The sequence below is a fragment of the Neoarius graeffei genome, chromosome 10 (genome assembly GCF_027579695.1).
Source record: "Neoarius graeffei isolate fNeoGra1 chromosome 10, fNeoGra1.pri, whole genome shotgun sequence".
NCBI classification, from domain to species: Eukaryota; Metazoa; Chordata; class Actinopteri; order Siluriformes; family Ariidae; genus Neoarius; species Neoarius graeffei.
Window position 1 is genome coordinate 42369077 of NC_083578.1, and position 6000 is coordinate 42375076.

Sequence of the window (6000 nt, forward strand, 5' to 3'; positions counted from 1 at the left end):
CACCTAATTACTCCCCTTAGAGAAATTGAATTGCTTTCATTAATCTCCGCATCAAAAGCCTCAACTTGTGTACTAGATCCCTTACCTACATGTCTATTCAAACAGATAATATCGGAAGTAATTGAACCACTTCTAAAAATAATAAATTCTTCTCTTAGGATCGGCTATGTACCCAAATCCTTTAAACTAGCAGTTATTAAAAAAACATGACATTGATCCCTGTCAGCTGTCCAATTATCGGCCAATATCAAACCTCCCCTTTATCTCCAAGATCCTTGAAAAAGCTGTGATACAGCAGTTATGCTCATATTTACATAGGAATGTATCCATGAAATGTATCAGTCAGGATTTAGACCTCATCATAGCACAGAGACAGCTCTGGTTGAAGTAGTAAACGACCTATTGTTGGCTTCTGATTAGGGCTGTGTCTCGCTGCTTGTGTTGCTTGACCTTAGTGCAGCATTTGATACCATTGATCATTCTATTCTTCTGGATAGACTAGAAAATGTTGTGGGAGTTAAGGGAATGGCCCTTTCCTGGCTCAGGTCTTATTTAACTGCTCGCTATCAGTATGTTGATGTAAATGGTGATTTTTCTAGACATACTGAGGTAAAGTTTGGTGTTCCACAAGGTTGTCTTGGGTCCACTGCTTTTTTCTTTATATATGTTACCTCTGGGTGATGATATTCGTAAACATTGTATTAGTTTCCACTGTTATTATGCTGATGACACACAGTTGTATGTTTCTGCAAAACCTGATGAGAGACACCAGCTTAATAGAATTGAGGAATGTGTAAAGGACATTAGACACTGGATGCTTATTAACTTCCTTCTGCTTAATTCTGACAAGACTGAAGTACTTGTACTCAGACCACATGCAGCTAGAAGTAAGTTTTCTGATTACATAGTACATCTGGATGGCCTTTGTTTCTTCACGTGCAGCAGTAAAAGACCTTTGGGTGATTATTGACCCCAGTCTTTCATTCGAAACTCACATCGATAGCGTTACCCGGATAGCTTTCTTTCATCTCAGAAATATTGCTAAGATAAATTTAATGCCACTACATGACGCAGAAAAACTAGTTCATGCTTTTGTTACCTCCAGGTTGGATTACTGTAATGCCTTACTGTCTGGATGTTCCAATAAGTGCATAAACAAGCTCAAGTTAGTTCAAAATGCAGCAGGAAGTCCTTACTAGAACTAGAAAATATGACCACATCACCCCTGTCTTATCCACACTGCATTGGCTCCCAATCAAATTTCATATTGATTATAAAATACTACTGTTGACCTTTAAAGGATATGGGACATGGATTTTTTTCTGGGCATAATTATGTATAAAGGACATAAGAAATGCCATCTAAATCACTGCAGGGCATCAAAAATGTGAAAATCACCACATTATTCAAGTTTTTTTATACATCAGCGTAAAACAAGGATTCGTTAATGAGCTAGGTGGTCACGTGACCCGTGACGTAACAAAAACTTTCCAAGGAGCCAGCGCTTGGGAATCTAATGTAAACAGGTTACTGAAATGGACACCATCGACAGTGATATTCCCGATGTTTCACAGAGATGTGAAGTTAGACCCTATCAATGCGAACCGATAGCTGGAAATTCACATGAACATGGATCTTGTCTTTACTCTGACGGGTCAGATGATTCTGAGAGTGAGAGTTCATTCAGTCCCCATGAAACTGAAAGCGGTCGGCTCGATAACACTTCCTGGTAAGTTAAAAACAATTCTGCTCAAAGGCTAATGATCTGTTGAAAGAAGTATTATTTTTGTATCATACATTGAAAGTTCATCATAGATCTAGCTAAAGTCCGTTGCAAGCTAGTTTTTTTTTTTGCTGATATTTTTTGAGATTGATTGAGATACAATGCTTCCAGAGTCCGAGATGAAAACATTCAAAATGGCGAAACGAGTCAGAATTATGATAATCAATAATTGATACACCCAAAATTATAATACTAATCCTTACCTCGGCTTTCAGTCGCTTAGCGAATGCACCTCGTGGTGGCCGTAGCACTTCGGGTTTTACTCCGCCGTCTTGTTCCTGAATTGGGACATTGGGAACGGCTCCATCTTTAAGTAGCCTCTTAAATTTGGCTTGGCAATTAATATCGCTCAGTACCTGAGTATTAATGTTGAAAGAATCCTCAGTGAAATGGTCCGAACACAGTTTGTGGGAAACAGTAGGTGCAAAGTTTGTTCAACAGGTGTTCTGTAAAGTTATCCTACCTCTTGGATTTGTCCTTCTAAGCCTACTGCTCATGCGCGAAGCCTACTGCGCATTAGTGATGGGAATTTCGGCTCTTTTTCGGGAGCCGGCTCTTTTGGCTCTTCTTACTATAAGGAGCCGGCTCTTTCGGCTCCCAAATGGCTCCTGAGATTTTATTTTTGATTTAATTGCTGCAATTAACTAGTTAATTAATTGCATTATTATTTATATTTTATCAATAGGATGTTTTCCATTTTATTTTTTAGTTTTTGTAGCCATTGTAAAGCTTTGTAAAGTATAGCAGTGTAAAGGCCTCTGCATGCTCGTGCGACAAGGCTTTCGCAGATAGCTTTTCGCAGACAGTTGTAATTTATTGTTGAGTGGGGATAATAGGCGTGCGCGATGTTATTCACCGGCACAACGCAAGGGGGCGCGAAGTCGCTAGGAGTAGTTGGTGGGTGTGGTTAGTGGAGTGTTTATCCTCCGGTTACTTATAATGACTAGAACTTTTTTTTTTTATAATGACTAGAACTGGAGTCGTATAGATGTACGTATTTCCTCAATCAACCGCTCTTCATGCTGCTCCATCTTCGCTCGTGTTTTTAAAAATGCCGGTCGTGAAAACAAACCAAACCGGGAAAGTAGGGAAGCGGAAGTGCGTGTACAGCAGATGTAGAGTGGACCAATCAGAGCCCTCTTGTCTGCGTCGCTGTCTGCGAGGCTTCTGCGGTGGTCACAATTTTTGGGAGGTGCGTGCAGAGCGTCTGCGAAGGTGGGGGGGCTATGCAGACACTGTCTGCGACGCTATCTGCGAGGACTGGGTTGTCAGCATAAATTGGCCTTAACAATGTTCTAGCTATAGAAATAAAACTTACTTACCAATTAATAAATTATTTTCTCACAAACATAATGCAAAACTGTGTTATATTACCAATGTAAAATACACAGAAGACATCAACTGTTTATCCTTTATGGCTTTATTTCACACTCGACCTTGAACAAAATGCCACAAAATAAATTATGAAGTATAAATCAGGCCTAAGAAACTATGAAGCAAAGTTGGAAATTATTTTAACAAACACAGAACAATGTGCAACAAAATATTTTATTAAATAAAATATTAAATAAAATATTAGACTCCTCTCCCCTGCGCTCCACAGCTTTAAGCATTACACCAATTTTCGTATTTTTGCAGCTGTGAATGACATCAACCGCCCCCCAACCAAAAAAAGTAGGTGTACACCATGCTAATTTTTTTCCTTTGAATGGTAATAGACAACACAAAGACGCAATCGGACAGCAACTTTTTTTGTGAAAGTCTCTCTCTCTGAGGCACCTAAGGACAAAAAACTAATTCGGCTCCCCAACTCGGCTCCCACCGAAGAGCCGGCTCCCGTCGTTCACTTCAAAGAGCCGGCTCTTTGAACCGGATCGTTCGCGACCGACACATCACTACTGCGCATGCGCAGGTGAGCCCACACTTTCCTCAGCTTCGGGTCCTTGGGGAATGCAAAAAAACTTACTCCAGGGCATTTCCCATTGGAATTATTGCAACCATAAGCAGCACAATACACCATGATGTTCAATGTACGTTAAAAACTATAAAAACAATTTTCTTGTCATCCACTTCTCCATTCATCTACCCGCTTGTGCTGTGCCCGAAAGTTTTTGTGACGTATGATCACGTGACAGCGGCTCTTCCGGTTGTAGAAAATGCATATCGGAAGTCGAGCAGAAATGCCATATAATCATCACGAATATAACGATTTTGCTGAATTTAATAGATGATTTTGTATTTGTTGATGCAATTAATTCATATTTTTAATGGAAAGAAACTGATATAGCGTGCATTTATGTTTCATGTCCCATATCCTTTAATCTGATGGGTCAAAGGTGTGATCACCCAGTTAAAAGTATAATTCAGGCAAGCTGGGAGAGAGAGGTGGTGAGACGTCCAAGTTTTGGATGGGTAGGAGAGATAGTGGCACAGGAAATGGCTATTCTTGACAAGAACTTTTGTCCAGGAGTAATGTGGCCATCAGTTCCTCTATGGCAATTGAAGTTCCCAAAGACTGATTTAGAATTGCTTGAGATTAAGTCAGATAATCCTGAGGCAGATTTGGTGCATGAATTTCAATGTCATGTAAGAGAAAGGTATCAGGAATACATATTAATTTTTACTGACAGTTCAAAGGATCAAGAAACGGGTGGTACAGGAACAGCTTTTGTTGTTCAGAGGTGGAATATCCAAGCTGCTCAGAGAACCTCAAACTTTCTAAGGCCCTGTCCACACGGCAACGGATTCAGGTGACTCCGATACAATTGCTTATCGTTTAGGCCTGGCGTCCACACGGCACCGGCGTTTTGGGTGCCCAAAACGCAATCTTTTTGAGAACGGGTTCCAGAGTGGAAAGATCTGGCAACGTTGCCGTTGTGAAGTCGTCTGGATGAGTAGAACGGATTTGTTTACGATGACGTCACAACCACATGACTGTGAGTGCTTCACGCCAGGTAGAAGTGTAACGAATATCACCAGGAAAAAGCCTTACAGAGCACTAGTGAGAGTGAAACACGAGCTTGGATATTATTATTATTATTATTATGTTCAGTGTTAGTTCACAGTAGTAATGCAAGAAGCAGAATAGTGACAGTAATAGTGAAGCAAAAACATGCAATTGTACAAACACTGCAGCTCTACAGCAAAATATTCATTTATGAAATGGTCTGATTCTTAACACCAGTAGTGCCAATGATCTTCTCATTGCGATGCGAGTTGTCAACAAATCCTATAACTTGGTTCATGAAACGCGCTTACAAAATATTTTCACTGTGATTATTTGTGTAATGGTGCAATCCCGCCAGCAAAAATAGGGGAAAAAAGGAGCGATCTCACCTCTTCAGATGTTGATTTAAGTCCGACAATACATTCCTCAAAAAGGGCGTAGAGGAGCAAATTAATCCAATTTATTCCGGACCATTAAAGACGCTGCCTTCCGCGTAGAATCATACGTCATCCTCGCCGCCATATTGGAGAGGTCAAAGCGGAGAATAAAGATTAGCTGCGTTTAACTGTACCAACAGGTTTACCGTCCAAACGAGATCATATGGGATTACCTTTCACAGGTGAGAAACAGCAAATTAATCCATCAACGTGTATCATTCAATTTATTCCGGACCATAAAAGACGCCGCCTTCCGCGTAGAATCATGTGTCATCCTCGCCGCCATTTTGGAGAGGTCAAAGCGGAGAATAAAGATTAGCTGCGTTTAACTTTACCAACAGGTTTGCTGTCCAAACGAGATCACATGGGATTACCTTTCACAGGTGAGACTGGAAAAATACTTTTCATTGTATTTGGTCATTATAATGTAATTTTACAAACAGATTTTCCTGACTTTGTGGCTAATATGAAGTCTCGCGCATAATAGTTTATGCGCATGCGTCCTTACTACTTCTATTGTTCTGGTGTCTCCGAAGGGACTGTCTTACAGCGCCCCTAGAGGTGTGGCATGTGTATTGCATCGTTTTCAGCAAGCGTTGCGTTGCCATATGGAGCTGATATTTTACTGATTGTTGCCCATTTGGACGCGATATATTTTTAAATAACATCTCGTTGCCGTTGTCGTGTGGATGTAGCCTAAGTGTATTCACAGTGGAATTATATGCAATCCTGATGGCAGTACAATGGGCTGAACAGATTCAGAACCATAAAGTATTGATATGTAGTGACTCTGTGTCAGCAATCAATAGAGGGTTATCAAAGAGCTGACAAGA